This window comes from Filicampus tigris, chromosome 13 (assembly GCF_054856515.1).
Source record: "Filicampus tigris isolate MCC_2025a chromosome 13, RoL_Ftig_1.0, whole genome shotgun sequence".
Taxonomy (NCBI): domain Eukaryota; kingdom Metazoa; phylum Chordata; class Actinopteri; order Syngnathiformes; family Syngnathidae; genus Filicampus; species Filicampus tigris.
This window is the reverse complement of record NC_141229.1, coordinates 5,017,674-5,038,839: the sequence shown is the minus strand read 5'-3', so window position 1 is coordinate 5,038,839 and position 21,166 is coordinate 5,017,674. Positions and strand designations below refer to the sequence as shown.

The 21,166-nt window shown below is 40.8% G+C and overlaps 1 protein-coding gene across 4 annotated transcripts in view; it reads right to left on the bottom strand.

Annotated features, from left to right (window-relative positions):
- slc8a3 (solute carrier family 8 member 3) overlaps positions 1 to 21,166 on the bottom strand; it is a 53,553-nt gene that overhangs the window by 15,241 nt on the left and 17,146 nt on the right. The window lies entirely within an intron of this gene.

Sequence of the window (21,166 nt, the reverse complement as noted above, 5' to 3'; positions counted from 1 at the left end):
TTGGGCAGTCTGTCAATCTGGGCGGGCCTGTGCACACCCAGGCCCACCCATGGCTCCGCCCCTGCCCATAAGTAATTAAATTAAAACATGGATTATTTTTTTTTTTAACCCGATTCATCAATTAATGAACAAATGAATCAACATTGTAATGTAAACACAACTCAGTAATTCAGATTCCGAAGTAACAATCTCTCAGATAGTTGCTGCCCCATTTTAGGCGACAAGAAGTTCCATAAACAAAGTCTTTTTTTTGTGTGTGTGTGTGTGTGTGTGTGTGCGCTTTCTGCGTGGCAAATAGTCATGACAGTGCACGCCGCTGCTAAATGAAAGGCACCGGAGTGTCAGAATTAGTCACCGTGATTTATCGCCGCCGCCGCCGCGCATCGCACCCTGGAGTTCAGCACGAGTGCGGCAAGTGCAGCTGAGGAATGACACATGCACTCTGCACACACACTGAGAGTGTTCACACCTCTGCCCTCCCCCAAGGAAGCCGCCGACGGGCGTGCATGTGCGTGTTACGCTCAAAGTAAACTCTGCGGTGAGTTTTCTCATCTTTATCACAGCGAAGCTCATGATATGACAGTATCACGATACTTCCCCAATGATACCAATGGTCTAAAAAGGTAACTAGGGAAAGATAAATATTTCAGGTATTATACTGTATATTTTATACAATTAGAAAATATCTATTTCAGTATTTAATCATTCATTATTGTTTAATAACGTGTACGCTTTTTGTTCGACCGTATGTGCAGCACTTTATTACAACTGTGTTAATGACGTTGAATTGAGTTGAAAAAGCAGAAATTCACATCATGTACAGGATTTTGAAAAAGTCGCAAAGTGTGATATATTAGGGCTGGGATGAGACACTTTTGTCCCAATCCGATAGGTAGAAAAGTTTATATTAAAAAAAAAAAAACTGAGGCATGTGTTTCCAAAGTTTTAACTTAAGTGCCATTTGACATTTATGCAAGTGTCACGATTGAAAAGTGTATAAACTGTTCCAGTAACTGTTCCTGATAAACAGCCATGAAATAAATACAACTCCATTCACAAAGATCAACTTTAAGGACCTCAAATGCTCCCAAAGTATGTTATAGAAGTGTAAAACATAACATAAGGTATTGAAAGTATCGATATTTCATCAACGTATCGATACTTGGTATTGGCATAAAAAGTATCGTGATACATCGCGATACGATATATTTTCCCAGCCCTAATATATATATATACAGTATGTACATATATAATTGTATTTTTTTCTTAATATGTAATAATTTGATGATACAGCCACCCACTTTAATCATTAAAAAGTATTGCTATTTGTACCTATATCGACGATACTGGCACTATAATTACTTGGTATTACGCAAATATCCCAAGTTCAACTCACAAAAATACTTAAAGATCATTCCAAGTCATTCACATTTAGCAACTTGACGATAAATCCACCTTAGTTATTCAAATACATCAGTTTCAGAAATACTGTCTTTGTATTCACTCGTTACCAGAACGATACCAAATCTTGCAGTATCGCACATCACTAGCGTCCCAATTTCTTATTTGTTTTCTTGGGTGGGTCTGTTGATGTTCCAAAATTGGCCTCAGGCTGTTTGCCATGCATTATGCAAAAGATCATCTGCCACGTCTCCCTTAAAAAGCACGTCGTAGTCATAACTTTTGCATCTGCTCCTGCTCGGCCGGTGAGTTAGCAAAGCTGCCAAGTGAGAACTTTGCCTCCACGATGGCGTGCCCGCCTCGCCCGTACCCTTTGATTGATGTAATATCGATGTAATATTGATGCGGCACTCCAGCCGCTCAGTCGCCAGCTCGCCAGAGGAGGGATTTTCACTTCCTCGCTATCAAACTTTTAAAGTTGACGTCTCGAGTCTGACTGCTTACTTCACGTAACATTCCGTGCAAATCCTTCCTCTTCGCCCCTTGTGGAAGCTGACTCTTCTCAAAGCTGGAGAAAAATTCAAAGTAGCAGAGTTAATCCTTTGATGCTAGATAAACTGTCTCATGACAATGGATCCACTTCTGAAAGTTTTTGCACAACTTTTGAGGTCTATTTTTTTCCCCAAAACGTTTTTCTGATAGGATTCCCCATACGATTGTACGGTCCCACAGTACATTATTGGCAAGATTCTGATTCTTCGTTTGGGTAGAATTCTGAATTCAAAAATCAAAGAAGGGCAATATGAGTTAGCAGTAGCACATGCTTTAATGCTAGCTAAACTGGGTTACGCTAAGATCTTGTGATGGTGGTACAAATGCGGAAAGTTTGGCATGAGTTAAGCGGTACGCTTTACCCTGATTGTTTTGGTAGAATTCCAAATCATATTGAATGGTTCCACAGTATTAACATCAATTAATTAAAGCCAAATAAAAACAAAATCGGAATGTAGTCCCATGATGCTAGCTAGCTAAACCGAGCTACGTAAAGGTAACAGTGGTAAAAACTGTGAATACACTATTTGGGGTATTCGGTATACCTTACTCCGATTGTTTAGGTCAAATTTCAAATTGTACAACCTCAGATCTGTGAGTTTATCGAAATATGTCTCACCGTGTCATTTTTGATGCGTAAAGCAATAATCGTGAGCAAAGCAAAATGAAGACAGTAATCCCTGCACTTGGTGACAATAAGGCAAGCCCGCTTAATTAAGGCGCTGATTTCCCACGAGGCCTCCACGTATTGTTACTCGACTTTATTGGACTTTCCTCGACTGCGAGCTCGTCATAATGTGTCAAAACTGTGTTGGGGACGTTCTTCGCGGAACGGTATCATCTCTCTCTGGTGGTGCTTCATAGTCCAAATGGCTCCTCCACTGTTAGCGTTCACTATATTGTCTGCAGTGCGGTGCCTTTCGTGACGGTAATACGTGGACGTGTCTGCTGCGTCGCAACCGGAATTTCCCAAGTACACGGCTCCCCAAATTTGTGGCGCGCATTAATTGTTGTTAAAATATGTGTTACAGGGGCGTAACTTTTTATTAACATGCTAATTTTGACATTCTTTATTAGAACATAAGACAAAGATCTTATTCAGTCAAACACCACACCGCCCAAAATTGTAAAAAAAAAAAAAAAAAAAAAAAATCAGCTGATTTTGGCCAATTTTTCATTTTGTTGTGAAGTTCAAGTATTGCACAACAGTCAAATGCGCCGTGGGAAATTTTCTAATTCTAATTTGTGTGCCTGCGCGGTCTATCGCCTGGCAGCGTAATCATGTCTTTACTACGTTGTAGTACTCTTCCGTACCAGCAGGTGGCATCAGCTGGTAGCTAATTGTCTTTGTTTCGAGACAAGCGAATTAGCGACGCATGTTTATCCAAACAGGCTCATGTTCCACACTGAGTATCAATATGAAACATTCTAGAATACTTTTTTCTTTGTGTTTATTTAATTCCTATTCAAGACGTTATAATACAACATCATTCTTCAATGTTGAAAAAATGCTTATGTAAACAATGTAACACTTATATATTTTTTTTCACAATGTCAGCTGCTGGTGTCCCGCGGGATTTTTTCAATGAAATAAATGTGCCTTGACTCAAAAAACGTTTGAAAAACACTGCGTGAAAGGACCCAAAAACTTTTCTTACTGAATATGCGTATGATTATTTTTAATTGGTCGGCTGATTAATTGGTTATCGGAATTTTATTCTAACCAAATATCAGAATCGGCACTGGCCACAAAAATTCGATAATAATAATGCTAATAAAAAGTATCGTTTAAGTTGAATTAATTCATTTACGATGAACAATCATCACACATAATTGAAGAAACTAATTATATAACGATGAGCGTTATTTAACTTGAGTGACATCTTAGCAAGGCGAAGGTTTTTCCGCGGAGACTTCCTGTCTCGCTCCCTGTGCTCCTTTTTCAGCCTTCACCAGACGTTTTTATTGCATTGCGTCCTTGGAGGAGGAAGCTTTTTTTTTTTTTTTTTTTCCTCCGATATAAAAAAAACAAAAGTCAAAGTCCTTCCCTCTCGCCTTTTTTTGTTGTCTTCCCCCTCAGCTGCGCTACAGTCAGCATGTTTCTTTCTCGCTTGCCGACTCGTACCCGGCGCGCTAGGGAATGTGGTATTCCTAGACGAGTCTCTCTCGGGCTTTGTCGAGTCCAACTTCCCATTGTTCCGGCAACATTTGATTATTGATGTCGTGTGCCTACTTGCACAAAGTGTTCAGAGTCCGGGCGGTAGGATAAAGTATTCCGTAAAGTTCTGAACAAGCTAGCTGGTTCCTGAAGAAGAAGAAACGAAAAAAAAAAAAAAAAAACACTGTAAGCATTTTATTCTGTTTTTGAGTGAATGCTCAAAGTGTCAAGTTTTAACAGCACGTAGGTTTGGGATGTTCTTTTTGGAACGGTATCATCCCTCTCCTTTATTCTTCTATACTTTTGTGGAGTGTGGTGCGGTACTGCAAGATGTGGCGCGGATCGGATTTTTGATAGTAACGGTACGAGCTTCTCCCTGAAGAGAAACCATCATTTGCATTTTATTCCATCTTTGTGTGAATGTTGAAAGTGCATTTCGACCTCAAGAAAATGCTAAACGCTAAACAAACTTGATCTAATAACATCGGAATGGCATATTCGTGGATACAAGCAATCAAGAACTAGATGTTTGTTTTGTTCAGGACAGAAGTACACTATTACTTTTCTCACGTTAAAAATGTCTCTGTTCGGAAATATCAGACGTTTTCACAGATGTACGAATGTTTAATATCGGCGCTGTCATATGACAGACACTTATCTCCATTTTTTTTCATTTTCTTATTTTTACATGAATCATGTTTCCGCGTTACAGACATCACATTAAAATGAAAATTAAAAAAGTTTCCAAAATTGGAGATAAGTGTTTTTCACACGACAGCGACGATTTGCGGCTTGTATGGAATTAAATCGGCATATGAAATATCGGAGGTTTTCTGAATATACGGTTTGTACAGAATATCATCACTGGATATACGCATGGATACAATCCAAAAACAAAATATTTGTCCTGTTTGAGATCGGCGTGCTCTGACTTTTTTCAGAATAAACATTTCTCATTTCTGAAATATCTGACAATATGTGTCCAATATAATGTTTGTAATTTGTAAATACCTTTGCCATATAAATCCTCGGGTACAAATAATCCAGGAACAAAATGTTTCTTGTTACACGGGTGCTTGTGCTATTACTTTTCTCACACTAAAATATTCTCAGCTCAGAAATATCAGATCAATGACCAGATCAATAAAAGCAGTGTAATCCTTGGTCATGAATATGTGTGCGTGTGTGTTTATATTTTGTAGTAGTAGTAGTAGTAGTAAGTACATTAGTCTCGTCGACAGGCATGACTGTTTGAGAAGAGGCAGGCAGAGGAAGATACACTTCTAAAAATAGTCAGGGACATTTCTCTCGAGGGGGAGTGTGTGTGTGTGTGTGTTGACTGTGACATTCAACGGCAACCAAAACACACACACAAACACGCGAATACGTGAAAAAGCAAAATTGTGATCTCTATTCACAGCCCGGGGCGATGCACGCACACACAATGTAGCTTGTATATGACACACACACGCTATTGTGACGCCGCAGTTTTTTTAAAGTTTTTTTTTTTTTTAAAAAAACCTCAGGCCTGACAAGCGATGTGATGTCTTTGTAAAGAATTTAGAAATCTACAACACAGATCGCAGAGCACTGAAATGACGATGTGAAACAGTAAGACAGATACGAATCAATCTAATGATGACGTGAGACAATTTTGACGGACTCTGTAACGAGACGGTACGGTATAATGCAACACGGAAAATGGATAGAATAAGAGTCCGTTCAATGAAGATACAATCCATTCCGACAATTAGATACTATTTCAGCGACCGCATGCGCTCCAAATACGATACGATAAGATTAACTCCAATTACGAAAACGGTTCGCTATATTTAAAATATGGTTCACCATTAGGACAATATACGATTCATTCCAACAACGATACCATTGACTCAATTTATGCATCACTCCGATTATGATGTGATATAGTACAATTCACTTCAACTGCGATACGAGTCACTCCATTCCCAAGACAATTTATACCAGTCACGATACGATTCACTACAATTAAGATGTGATACAATCCAAGATTCACTCAATTGCAACTTGATTCACTCCAATTACAATGTGATCAAATATGACGATTCACTCAAGTTATAATACAATCCAGTTCAATTGCGACATGATTTACTCCATTCATCGATTCTAATCACAATATGATTCGTTCCAAATATGATGTTATACAATACCACACGATCAATCCATTTACGATATGATTCTCTCCAATTGCGATACGATTCACTCCAATTGGGATATGATTCATATCAGTGACGATATGATACGGTTTTACTCCAATTACGACACGATTCACAATACACATATACATATACATATTTTATATATGTTTTATATATATATTTTATATATATACATATATTTTATATATGTATATATAAATAAAAAGAGAAGAACTGTCCACAGACAAAACATTTACCTTTACACAAATTGGGGTCACGGGGAATCCCCGGCCGGGACACAAAGGGACTGGCAGCCGGCCCACCAACACAAGAGGCTGCTCTGCTAGCGCGTTGGCTGCTAATTTAAGGCTCCCGCACTGTACGGCTGGCTGGCGAGGGGCTGCGGCAAGGCCGGCTGTTAATATCGGCTTGGCGGGCGGAGGCAGTGTTAATGGCCAGGTTAACCTTCTTTCAATGGATATCGTTTATATTCTTGTCCTGCCACATGGGTGGAGATGCTCGACATCTGCGTGTCAGCCTGCAGCCAGCCACCGTGGCTCAAAACTCGCTCGGGAGCGCCCTTGTTAAAGTTCAAGTTTTTGGGCTTGTACTGCACTACGACTAGAGAATCCAGCCATTATAGGTGCTTTATACCGGGACAAATGTACGATTCGCCCAATTGAGCCCTAATCAAAGTATCTGAGGCGACCTTAGCCAACGCCATATAATGTGAACAGAGCATATCGTGTCATGTCATTCTTCTGAACGAAGAACGTTCAAATGAGCAGGTATCCTCGACAGATGCTAAATATGGAAACTGTTTGCCCACGCTATCGAATGAGGCAGAGCAAGGCGTCAAAGTCTAATCATCATTTTGAGGATTCGCCGCTGTCAACGGGAGACGAGGGCCCGTACACAGATTTCATCGTTGTGTATTTTCTCCGGTGTTGATCACATGAATCTAGAAAAAAGAGCCATGTATATTGCTTATACATTGACAAGTGTGGATCCCATTGGAGGACTAATACAATTTCCCGTGTACACTCATGCAGTAGATCCACGGTATGTATTCCCGGCCGTCTCTCCCGTTGACAGCAGATCGAGGGTGAGGAAGCGTGACGATTGGACCGAGCACGTTCTATGACGAGATTTCCTCCTCTTCATAGTCCGAAAAAGATTAACCATTGTCTCTGCCAATAACGGTGGGATAAATGGCCCTCGGTCTCGCAGGGTCGGGAGGACGGGAGGCGGCGGGGAGCCGCAACGCTAATTCCATCCCGGGGAGTGTGTTGCCACCATCCGTCATCTGTAATCTTCATCAACATTAGCAAGCAGCGCGGCAGACGACGTAATCGGGACTGACGTTCAAATGGCTGTCCGTCCGTCCGTCCGTCCGGAGAGTCTGTTTATAAATCTGGTGATAAAAGCGGCGTGGGCCCCGTGTGAGTCACACCGCCTGCTGCCAAAGGAGCGCAGGACCGGACTCCGGGGCTCGTCCCGTTGACCCGGGACGTCCATCATGGTCGTGAAGCCGGAGGCAACGTTCTTCGGCCATTAACTTCCTGTTCTGCACCGCCGCTCTCCAAGGTTTTCTGCGTGCTCTTCCAGTACAAACTCTGACGCCAAAGAGAATCAGCACGAGAATTTCCTGCGAGGCACCAACGAGGGCCGTCACCTCGCATCACCTAGAAACTGACGAAGGAGCTTTTCCGAAGCACGACTTGCATGGGTCATTTCAGAATTGGAGGACATTTTCCGATTGTCAGGCCTGATGCCGGTGATATCAAATATAACAGATACAATACGTTTTAAATCATTCTCTTTTATCACAGACACATTTTAAAAAGTAGTAATCATACTGTGAAACTCTCAAACAATATACACGCAACCTTGTCACTAAAACCTTTTTAGCCAGTTAGAGGACAAGACAAAAAGTGAGTTACATGACAGGAATAACGTCAACAAGTTAATAGCGCTGACCATGTAAGCAAGTCCCGTGGTCTATTTTTCATATTTTTTCAATATTTCAGCTGTAATGAAGTTTGCCACTCAAATCAATGCAACCCTGTTATTAGTATCAGAAAAAAAAATTCTACATTTTTTAAAATTTATCATATGGCTAAGTTTTTTCTTGACCAGTTAGCATAGCAACTAAACGAGCTAACATGTACTCTTGAGCATGTGTATTGTGGAATGTGGACACGTTCCAGTCTACACGTGCTGATACTACTAAAACACTGCATCTATTAGAGACAGACTGATATGCCTTTTTTAGGGCCGATACGATACCGATTATTAGTAGTCAAGGAGACCGATAACCGATATTTAGAGCCCATATTCATTTTCAGTGAAAAGGAAAATATTGGCATCAAAATCTCAAGAAAAATCTACTCTTTACTTTGTTGTAACGTCTTTAAGCATGTTTATTGAACAATTTTTCGGGTTTGAATAACGGTGATTTAAAAAAAAAAATCATTATTACAAGAAATGTTTACATCTGTTATAAAATACTAACAAAATGTTCAGGGAGCGCCCAGGACTGTCAGTATGTCTTAAAAAGGATAAAGGAAAAACTTAAACAATAGCTCCATGCAGTTTTCTACAGTAAATTAAAATTTCAAAATGACAGAAATGTTAAACTTTCACATACCTTTGTTTTGATTTCCACAGTTTTAAATTGATTTAGTATCGGCCATTAAGAGTTTTAAAAGAGGCCGATATTCGTCAAAAAGCCAAATATCGGTGCCGATAATCAGTCTATCCCTAGCATCTATCGATGCTATTCGTTAGCATTAAGCTAGCGGACATTGAAAAGGCAAAGTTGAGAGATTGTCGTCAATACACAATGTGCAACTCTATTCGTTTTATGTTTACTTTGTCAACGTCAACTGACAGTGGCAAGAAACAGCTTGAAGCCCTTTTTTTTTTTAAATAAAAACAAAAAAATACAAAAGCCTGAGACATACTGCTGGTAATAACTGGCGAATGTCGAACAGTGAACAAGCGGGGGATTCGCTGTATAGGACAACAACCTGGAGCAACGTGCCACATGCTGCTTCACCAGAGGTTATTATCCGTTGTACACGTTTTTAATCATGGGAGGAAATGGACGAGCACGCCACCTCCGCACGGAAAAGGCCTCCGAGCGAGAGTGAGACCGGAACGACGAGATAAAACCTCATGTTTTATGCATGCCCTCTTGTTCTCTCATGCACGGATTGACTGAAGCCGGCCAGCCGAGCGGAGAGAGACACAGAGAGACGGAGAGAGCGAGCGCTCGCTAAAAGCCAAGCTGGTGCGCAAAGCGTGGGCTACCTACCACAGTGCGACACGGTCAGCCGGCCATGCGGAAGGAACATGCCCAGCGCACGGCGGAGGAAGTGAGGGGTGACAAAGTGGTAAAAGAGGTCTCATGCCCGGGAGGACCAGAAGGGAAGTCATCAGGCAGAGGGGACTCCTGGGCGAGAGAAGCTTCCAGTGTCCTCTTTTTTTTTTGTATAGTTGTCTGCATTGTTTCTACATGTATTTTCTCTGTGTTCGTATCATCTATTTTATTTTATTTAAATGACTTTTTTTTATTCCATTTATTTCTTTATTATAATTATTCAAATGCGGGACAAAAAACGCTTTTACTTTGATGTTGCAAATTAACAAAAACAATGACAAAAGCTACAGCAGTAGCATATCGAATTAAAAATCTGACTGAATCGAACCAAATCGAATCGAAACGTTTTCAAATCGTTACATCCTTGAATCGTATCGTACTATATGTGTTGAGAATCGTATTGAATCGTCTTTTGTGGAGAGATGCACACCCCTATTAATATTTATTTATATTATCTATACATACATATGATACTTTAGTTTCCCATTTCTTTGTATTTATTGATTTAGTTTCTTTGTCTTTCATTTTTATGTTTATTTATTTTCTTTCATTTAAATGTAGTGTTTGTAATTACTTATTTTCTTTGCATTTATTCATCATCATTTTTCTTTTCGTTTATTGGTTTATTTTCTTTGCCTTTATTTCTCCTTTTTTATTTATTTATTTATGTTTACGTATTTTCTTTGCATTTTTTTTTTACCTTTTTGCTGTATTTTTTAACGCATATGCCATTTATTTATACATTGCATGCAATACAGTTTATTTTCATTTGATTTATTTTCAACTTCTTATTCATTATAATTCTTAATTATTGCTTTACTTTATTCATTTCTTTTATAGTTAACTTATAATTTCTTTAGATGCTCACTGGTCTTTCAATTGGAATGAATGTCATGAACTACTCTAGCCTCGATAGAGGAAACAGCCAGATGCAAAAAAAAAACAACAATTGGAGAAGTGACATCGTACATATGTACACACACGTCATAATTTATACATGCATTGAATGCGCCATTACACAATCCATATTGTCGGAGTCCCACAGGGCGCTGTACTGAGACCATTTGAACAGATCGCAGCTAGGTAGGAAGTGGATGATTCCCGTTCAAATCAGGTTGATACAAAAAGAGCGCCTCCATATCACAGAATGTGCAAAAATGAGAGCGGCACAGCGGGACGCCGTCACGAGGCGCGGCTTTTTCCATGCTTTCCGTCTCATTTCTCCCAGCCCCATCACGTCCCGCTATCGCTATTTCTGTCGCTACGTCTTCTCCCCTCCCGCCCGTGTCCTTATTTTCAGCAACCGCTGCTGTGTTTACGAGCAAACGTGGGACGCTGACCTGATTTACGAGCTGCCGAGCCGTCGTCAACGCTGCCGACTTCTTCTAAGATGTTGTTCATTTTCCGGGCGCACACAGTGTAGGACGTTCTGGGTCAATTTTGACCTGTGCCAAGAATATCCTCTAATGTGGTGGTAACACAAAACACTCTCAGGACTCTATTTTCACAGCGTTACCACCATTTCCTTTGATTTAACACATACTGGTAAATCTAAAACCAGTTAAGTCAAATTTGACCTGGAGAAGCCTCAGTGTGCACAAACGCGTGTGCTGCTGCGCCATTTGTGTTCTATCCCTTACAGGAAGGGGAGATAGATGTTATTTAGCCTTAGCGTGAGGCTAGCCGGCTGGTTATTTTTATTGCTGTCAAATGCCAAAACTGGTCACATTTGAAAGCGAAGAGTAAGCGAGGTTTAAAATCCTGCGCGGCCTCTTCTGACAGAGGCGCACGCGGAGGTGGAGGACGACAGTCAACGACGGGGGCGGAACCTGCCAGTCAAGCTAAGATGGATCATAACTTTTGCATATGGGAGGCACTGACCTGCATAGCAAAGAGGAGAGCAGTCTTTTGGCTTGCACAGCAGCCCGTTTAGCCAGAAAACTAGATGGGCGTGAATTTCTTCACGGAACCATGTTATTTCTTGGACATGAAAATGCTCCTGCGCCAAGCTTTGCTAATTTCCTCTTTACTTCTTGCTATTTTCTTTTTTTTTTTTTTTTTGCAACCTATTTTGGCAAACTAGTCGGGCCTGTAATAAGATGAAAACAAACAACAAAAGCTTCCAACTTACTGCAGTATTTACTTGAATAGATTATAATTAAAAATGTGCCTTAATCAAACCTCAAGTCACAGCAGTTAAAATGATTTTTCACCAAACTAAGCACTCTTCATGAATCTACTTCCCGTTTTGACTTGCATAGCAGCCCGTTTAGGCGGCAAACTAGATGTGTGTGAATTCATGACCAAACCAAGTTACTTTGTCGTAAAAATGTTCCTACACCAAGCTTTCTGTTTACTTCCTTTTTTTTTTTTTTTTTGCAAACTAGTCGGGTCTGAAATAAGATGGAAAAACAACAACAACAAAAAAGCTCCCAACCTACTTCAGTATCTACTTGTTTTAATTAATTATATTTCAAAACGAGCCTGCACCAAGTGTCATTTACCCAGATTTTCTCTCAGTTTTTTTTTTTTTTTTTTTTACCTGCAGCCTATTTAGGCAGCAATAGCTGAGCTTGAAATACTGCTAAAAACTACATGACAAGAGTGTCTGAAGGGGAAGACGGCATACACAACACCAGACTAACGTGTGATAAAAGGTCAGCGCGCGCGCGCACACAAATGCCCACATGCTGATTGCATATCAGTCTTCACTATAACTGCAGAGCGTAATGCAAATAACGCACGCGCACGCTCACACAACGCGACTCGTGTGCAGTTGCCCGTGTAACACGCAAGCAGCATCTCAACATTATCACAATAAATCATCTACTTGTATAACACAAGACGGGCGCGTAAAACCCTGCAAGGACGCCGCATCTCATTTCCTGCTTGACTTTTTTTCTTTTTTTTTTTCCCCCCTACAGGGTGGGCCTAAAAGTAGGTAGACACTCTCAAATGTTGTCGTTTCGTGACATTTACACGTCTTGAAAGCTGTATCAATTTCAATAAAAGCTACTGTGATGAACTCTTTTAAGTTATAGTCGTATCAAGGGTTTAAGGGCTTTCGGGTTCTACTTCCTTCCTTTCATACCATTCCTTCATTGCTTCCTCCCTCCTTGTTTGCATCCTTCCTTCCATCCTCGCTTGCTAACGTCAACAAAGTATGTAAATAGAGAAAAAGCCATCCAGTCTTTTCACCGGCGGGGAAAACTGTTGACGCCCTAATTAGCCGTGCGACTTGGTAGCTAGCATAGCTTCATTGTCTCTCCTTCGCACTGGCGCTCGGGGCCGCTCGGGACCGCTCGGGGCCGCTCGGGGCCGCTCGGACCTAGCGACCGGCGTTATGCATGAGCGCGACATGTAGCGCTGGCTATTTATAGCTGCTCGCTCATTAGCTCATCTTATGTAATTTGCTCATTAGCATTAGTGTTAGCGGAGCGTATCTCCGACACCGCCATTAAATGTAATCGATGAGCTAAAGACCTGCCTCCGCCTCTGTGTGTGTGGGGGGGGGGGGGGGGGGGGTGCGCGTGCGTGAACGCGGGTGTGTGTGATCACTGCTGTTTGTGTACTCGACTGCAGAGAGTGACTGTAATGGTCGGCGGTTTATTAGGGTGGAGGTCTTTATTTGTATGCATTTAATATTATCCATCCATCTATTCTCTGTATCGCGTATCCTCACTGTAGCCTATGCATAGCTGAGTTTGGGTTAGAAGTAGGGGTGTCACGGTACGCTAAATCATGTTTCGGTTCGGTTTTTTGGAAACTTCGGTTCGGTATATTTTCGGTACAAAAAAACAGATTTTTTTTTTTTTTTTTAAATGTTTATTTTGAAAAGATGACAAGTAAGCTGTCCTTTTTTTTCAAAAGAAATAAATAAAAGCGAACCATTCGGGTGATATTCTAATTAATTAAATTAAATTCTAATAAATTACACCAGAATAAAAAATACACCTAACAATAAAGACCTCTTAATTTTGTAAATTATTAAGACATTGAAATTGAAGACAAGTTGTCATTACAGTACATGTATACACTTTTGTGATAAAAAAAAAAAAAAAACATACAATAACAGTTACAATTATAGTTAACTATAATAAAACTTTTTACAATGAAAAAAAATGAAAAAGTCTTTATGTACAACAGCATATTTTAACGAATTGGGTTATCGGTGTTGTGGTGTGTTGCCGAGTTGTGACGTTTCCGAGGTTCATGAATGCACCGTACGGCAAGCGAGTGGAGCAGCGGAGAAAGAAGAGCGCGAGCAGTTGTACTTGGATGAATAAAAACGTGATAATTAAACGACGTCTGACGGCGTGTTCCTGGAAGACGCTACAATATGATAAATCTCGCTATTTAAGTTTGCCTCTTTTCTGGCTCTCACTTTTGTGTCGCCACTCTCCTCTCCCGCGCGCGCGGTCAATAGCGCCCGTGCGTAATACCTTGAACTGGTCGCCAGCCAATCGCAGGGCACTCACAAACAAGCATTCACACTCGTACAGTCTCCAATTCATCTCACACACATGTTTTTCGGAATGCGAGAGGAAGCCGAAAACCCATGCTGGATTTGCACCCTTGATCTCTATACAGCTTACTCAAATGACTAAAAGACTGTAAAAGTGAAATTGATTTTTAAAAAATGATTCAAATACCTTCATCAAAGGAATGTGGGCAAAAAAGCTTTTTTTTTAACATGGATTTAAAAGCATTTAAGTATACGTGGGGCTGACTTCACTTCTGTCGGCCACTTATTCCGATTGCGTGCAGCATAACAGCTAAAAGCCGCTTCACCGTGTTTGCTTTGAAACCTGGGCTCACCTAAGTGACCCGAGCTTGCAGACCTCAGAACCCTATTGGGCCGTTTTGAAGTATTACTGAAGCTAATGGTAACATACATATTTTAGCGCGCTTTCCGTAAACCTAGTGTACGTGTTCACATACGGGTCAAAGACGACTTAGTCTTTCACAAATCAAACATATGCATTTTTTGCAAACAGAAAAGCTGATTTTGTCTTCAGTTAACCTGACATACGTATTTGACATCAAAGGCGTTACGTCATAAAGCTAACGTGTGTGTTTTTTTTGTAAATATCAACAGTTATGTCTTTGACAAATGTAATAGACATTTTTCATCAAATTTAAAGGATTGACTGCTCTTACACAATTACCGTATTGCTATTGTGAATATCAAAAATAATTCCTTCAGCGAGAACCTTTGAGCCTCGCTTTCGTAAACATCAAAGACGATTCAGTTGTTCGCGAACCTGAAGTCCTTATTTCCGTAAATGTCAAAGACAAAGTAAAAGCGTTTGAAAACATCAAAGACAATTTCGTCTTCCACAGTCTTTCTTCAACATAAAATTAAATCGGCTATTGACATTTCCCGCCATGTTTAACTTCCCGGTGCAGCTTGATGACATCACCGAGTCGGCCTGTCCCTCAAACCGTGAAAGACAGGCGCGTGTAGCGCCGCGTGATGGCGAAGTCGCATGCGTCTTTTTCCTTCCACCAAGATGACAGAGTTGTCAGCATTAAACGTGACGACCGAGTCGGCGACGACGAGGATGAGCTTTTATCGTTTCGCGCTGAACCGCAGATGAACCCCGGTTAAATGTGAGAGCAGCTTACAAACGTGTGGTGCGGAAGTGCGCTGACAATGACGCGTCCTAGGCAAGTCAGAAAAGTCCCGCTCGACAGCTTAAGAGATCTGGTCTAAGAAAGGTGAGCTTTCATCCATCCATCCAATTTTATTTATATAGCGCATTTCATAACAGCAAGAGCTGTAACAACGCACTTTACAAACAATACAATAAATTAAAAAAAAAACAATAAAAGGCTGTGATACACTTATTAATAAATACAGATAATAAAAATATAAATAGATAAAGCCAATAAATTAATATAAAACACTATATACAATTGACGCAGTTGTGGTGTCATTTTCAGTCGACAGACGACAAAATGGCCGCCACCAGAGATGGCTAAAAACAAGTGCATTTTGCTGCTTAAAGCAGCACTGGGCAAGAAATCGACCTTAATCAAAATGTTTCCACAACTCTTTTGATGGAACATTGACTTACAAGGGGTTGAATGGGACTTTTGTCATGCCCTGAGGGGGTCTGTATCGTTTTTACTGGCACAAAGCGACTTTGGGGAGGATGGGATCAACCCTGGCACACAAAAAAATTTACGGCATACTCACTTCCTCCTTTCGCCATAAGGGCGGCTCAGGATTTCACGACACTACGCGCTGGCACGCATGGGAAATGTGGTTGATGTTTGTCAAAACACTGCCGCTTTTCTCCACATGGCGACGCCATAATCAACAAAAACTGACATATGACAACAGTGTTGCTTTAACTTAAATTCTACAAACGCAAAATGAATCAGAATGCCGTGTTTCAACCAGTGGGCCTGCTGGGAACACATTCTTGAAAAAAAAAAATGTTTGGGTTGACTTCCGTTTTAACAAATGCCCGAGCCACCTCATCTGGCGCCTCTCAAAATAACTTTGACAAGCATGTTTTTCTCAACACCAAAGACAATTATACCTCCAAATTATTTTGATGAACATCCATTTTTTTCAATCATAGTGAAAGCATCGGAAACAACTCTTACCTAACGCGTATTTTGTCAACTTAAGACTATTTTTTTTTTTTTTTTTTTGATAAATATCAAATGGATTCACAAACTTGACGGACATTTTTTTTTCTTTTTTTCTTTTTGCATTCATTCAAGACAACAGACAAGACACCGCATCAAATCCGAGATCAGATGCTGCGAGGCTCTCCGCTGAACAACCGTGTCGCCCTCTATAAATAAATAAACCAAGAGGCAGGAAAGCAGCGGGCAGTGATGAGATTCCTGCTCCTTCCCTCCAGGAAGTCATGCCGCTTCTCCTCTCTGTCTGAAGGAGGCTGCGCTGCCATGGTAACCGCACAAAGTGTGTGTACGTGTGTGTGTGTGGCGGGGGGGGGGGGGGGGGTCTGAGAGGAAGGGTTGGGGGGGTACGCACTGGCACAGCATTCCCGGCTCGTACTGCAGGCTTTATTTTTAGCACGTGGCAGTTACATAATCAGGGTGACACTGAGGGGGAATCAAAAGGGAAAACATCCTCTGTGCTTCTCTTCTCTCGCATCCTTTCTCATCTTTTTCCTTTCTTTCATCCCTCCGTCTGGTCATTACCGACGAGGTCGGGAAGCCGTTTGGGCGGCGAATCCGACAAAGGAACGAGATGAATGCCCGTCACGAGGCGAGGAGACGCAAGGGGGGGCTCGGGAAAACGTGCGATAGTTGGCTCAGAGACTCAAAGTTGATGTTGGACAAAGACTAGGCACTAAGGCTCTGAAATGCCTTTGGAGTTTATGAAAACGCACGTGTATAAATGCACAAACATAAACAAACACAAACATAAAGGTGTATTGTATTGCATAACGTGCGTAGGTTAGGCAATTCAAAGACTCTAAATTGTCTTTGATAGAGACAAAAATCAAGGAAATTTGGTTCATTAGAGGCTGTAATTCACAGATCGAGGTTAACGCGGCACCATTGCGGGACTGATAAAAGTTTATTTTACCTTAGATTTATGAAAACACGTATGTTAGGTTTGACGAAGACTAAATTGGCTTTGATGTTTACGGAAGCACGTTCGTTCGGTTTGTTGGCGACAGAATTGTCTGAGGTTTTTGAAAACACGAGACAAGCTAGGTTTTTGCGATGAGTGAATTGTCTCCCCTTTACACAACACAACAGTAGCTCGATTAAAGACTTGAAATGGTCCTCGATGTTCACGAAAATCGGTACGTTAAATTCGCGGAAGCCCAAATCGTTTTTTTTTTTTATGTTTACGTAAACGGGTTTTAGGTTGGTCAAAGACTAAATTGTCTTTAACGTTCATTAAAATAGGTAAGTTGGGTTTGTTGTCTTTGATGTTTACGGAAATACTCCATTAGATTCATTCAAAGGCTGAATTGTTATAAAACGTGACGTTCGGTGTGTCAAATAATCTGTTTTTCATGTTTCGCAAAACACAAACATTACGTTGATCAAACACTACTCGATTGGCATAAAAATGCTTGTTAGGTTTGTTGATCAACCTTTGTGAAATTCCAAACATTAGGTCTGTCAAACACTTAAAATGTCTTCAATGGATGGCTGGATGTTTACAAAATGCTGTTCACCACATTAGAGAAATTTTCTCTTGACGTTTACATAAATAAGTACTTCAGGTTCTTCACAGACTGAATTCTCTTAGATGTCGACAAAAACATGTTCCATTCAGTGGCGTACATAAACTGCCTTTGATGTTTTTATAGCTTGGTTGAAGACTAAAGCAGCTCACATGACGCTTGCGGGCGGACACCCGACGGCCTTGTATGATATCTCATCCACATTTGGTCACGAGGAATTTTAAGATGCCGCCGAAACCCGATAGCCCTCCACATTAGAAGCGCGGAAAGTGCTGAGTATGCGCAAACAGACTCTTGCTCCGCTGGAAGCTCGCCTGGCAAGGTGCCCCCACTTTAATGTCACTTTTTGTTGTTTATTGAACCGAATAGCTCTTTTCGCTTTTCAACTTGAGATACAAAGCGGGGAAAAGTACCGTAAAAAAAAAAAGAATTATCATTTATCATCAACTGTCAGAAATAAAGTAATAGCTAGCTAGCTAGCAGACAAAGCAAACATTGTTTTGTTCACATAAAAGTTGACTTAGCCTACGACGTAGCTGAAGTGTTTAGTGAACAGTGAAGGCAATTTAGTTTTCAATAAAACTAACGTACATATTTTCATAAATATAAAGACAATTCAGACGAATCTAACTTGTTTTTCGTTACATCAAAGCCTCTTCAGATTCTTCCAATCAATGTTTGTCATAAAGAAAAGCTAATTTTGTGCTGAGCGGAACAAATGTCCATATTTTCGGCAAACATAAAAATATATGGATTTTGAAATGAACCTAAAAAACATTTTTGTTAACATCAAAGACAATTTTAGACTCTTCACATTACTTTTGTACCTCTCGTAAACGCTGTTGAACGTGACCGAGCCACTTCCATATGCAATGCTTTTTAATTTGGTCCAATCGGAGACATAAAGTGATTCATCCTGTGGAGTGACTCGTCAAAGACACGGGCTCCTATTCCTTTTGTCCATCTCGTACATTTTCTGTAAAGTAGAGCGCTATTTCCATTCGTAATGCTCTACTTAAGTCACAAGCAGTCCAAAAAAGTTATTCATTCCGACACATGCCCGCATCACTTTTGTCCATCTCATACACACTCTTGAATGCAAAAGAGTCACTTCTACGTGTAGCGCTTTAAGGCCGTTCAAAATCAAGAGGAAAAGCAATATACATTGCTACATGATTTATTTTTATTATTTTTTTTATTGCGAGGGAGCTACAATATTTATCCACAAGAAATCAAGAAAGTGCCCCATATCGTGGAGTGGCCCATCAAAGACACGTTCCCCATTACTTTTGTACTGTACGTCTCAAACACCGACAAAAGAGAATGTTGGAAAATGTTACCCAAACTGCAATCATTTCTTTTACTTGCGACGGAGTCAAAAATATGTCCGTCAAATAGGCGTGAACTAGACTAGAGGCGAGGCTTTCACGTGTTTGCTGCATTCATCAGTCACTGATAGACAAGCCCTGCTCCTCCTCCTCCTTCTCTTTTATTGACATTCTGATGAAGTGTCGGGGCCAAGGAGTTCCATTAAAAGGGCTGCAACCACAAGTTATAGCGCGTGTGCTCGCCCGTGCTCACACGCGCTCGGAAGGCAGGTTAAGCAAAAATCAGATTAAAAGCACCAAGGTGCAAAACAAAGGGCCGGCTTGTTGAGATGAGTTTGGCGCAGAAGAACAAGCCCTTCGAACAAAGCTTTCGCTTTCCTGTTGGGTGGAGTGGCCTTGCGTTACGACACATTTATCCGCACAGACGTTTTTTGAGTGGAGTTCCTCAAGGCAACGTTTGAAGTACATTCATTTTCTTCTGTTTTCATGAGTTTTTCCATTGCTGTAATACTTTTGTTCCCTGATAGTGTAACATCACAAAGGTCCCGGTAAGCCAGGACAGGAGTTGAGGAGTGGAGCTCCTCAGGGAAACCTTTTAGGACCCTGTCGCTTCTCAAGTTTGAACGCCATTTTCTTTGATTTATCCATCCTGTAACGGCCCCACTACTTTTGTTCCCCAGATAGTGTTACCATCACAAACCCGACTTTGAAGAAAGTGATTCGTCTTGTGGAGCGTGGCATGAAACGTGTTGTTTTAATGGAGCAAACCATTAGCATTCGTCTTTCTTGTATACATCGTTTTATGCTAGCTAGAGATACCTCATGTAAAAGCTATGAAGTGCCGTCTTCTGAAGTTCCATATCAAAGACGTCATTTTTGCCTTTCTCATGCAGGTTATTTTACACAAGATATTTCCGCACTTAAAGTTGTATAGTCCTATGACTTAAAAAAAAATAGTGGTCTGCCATGTGGAGTGAAGCATCAAAGACACGGGTTCCATTACTTCTGTCCATCTTATGTACATTGTTTTATAAGTCCTCGAAGGTCCGGGAAATGATTAGTCTCGGGGAATGAAGCATCAAAGACACACACGCCATTAATTATGTCCACCTTAGACAAGTTTTAACATGAGAGTGTGGTATTTCCACACACACCACTTTAAAGTTGTCCAAAATCACGAAAGAATGTGAGCTATCAAAGACCCATAAAAGACACGTCCTATCACTTTTCTACGTCTCGCACATATTTTTAAATACTTGAGAGACACGTTTTTAGATCAGAGGGATTAACATTTCAAAACACTTTAAAATCTTCCAAAGTCAAGAAAGAACTGTCTCGTGGAATGATTAATCAAAGACACATGGAATGGATGAAAAGACCTGGCAAGAACAACAACGGGAAATAAAACTCTTGCGCGCTAATGATGCGAGTGCTAACGACGCGCGGGCTAATGAGGAGAGGATGCGCGTCTCATGCGAGCATCAAAGACGGCGCACGTGCCATCAGGAAGTCTTGGATGAACTCTAATGAGGAGAACAAGAGGAGCACTTTCAAAGAAGTCGTCGCCCACACGCCTCGCTATCGTCCTCGTTCGAGGCGAGTTCAGGTTGCTCTTGCTCCACTCTTCGTTTCCTGGTCTCTCGTTATCCTCCATCTTCCTTTGCTTCCCTCTGGAAACATCTCTTCCTCCCACATCACCCCCCCTTGCTGTCCACCCATAATTTCCTTCACTACTCCCCCCCCCATTAAACTCCGCATATAATTGAAAAGCGTCAATAAAAACGCCCCCCAAAAAAACCTCTGTACACGATTCCTCCACGTATGTTTAGTCTGATATTCTCGCACTTCTCATTGTCTTATTTATTGTATTATAATTTTATTGGCATAAAATTACTTTTTTGAAATGTTTTTTTTTCCCAATACAATGACTGATTATATTATAACCAGAATTATTTTCCTTAAAACAGAAAATGTAT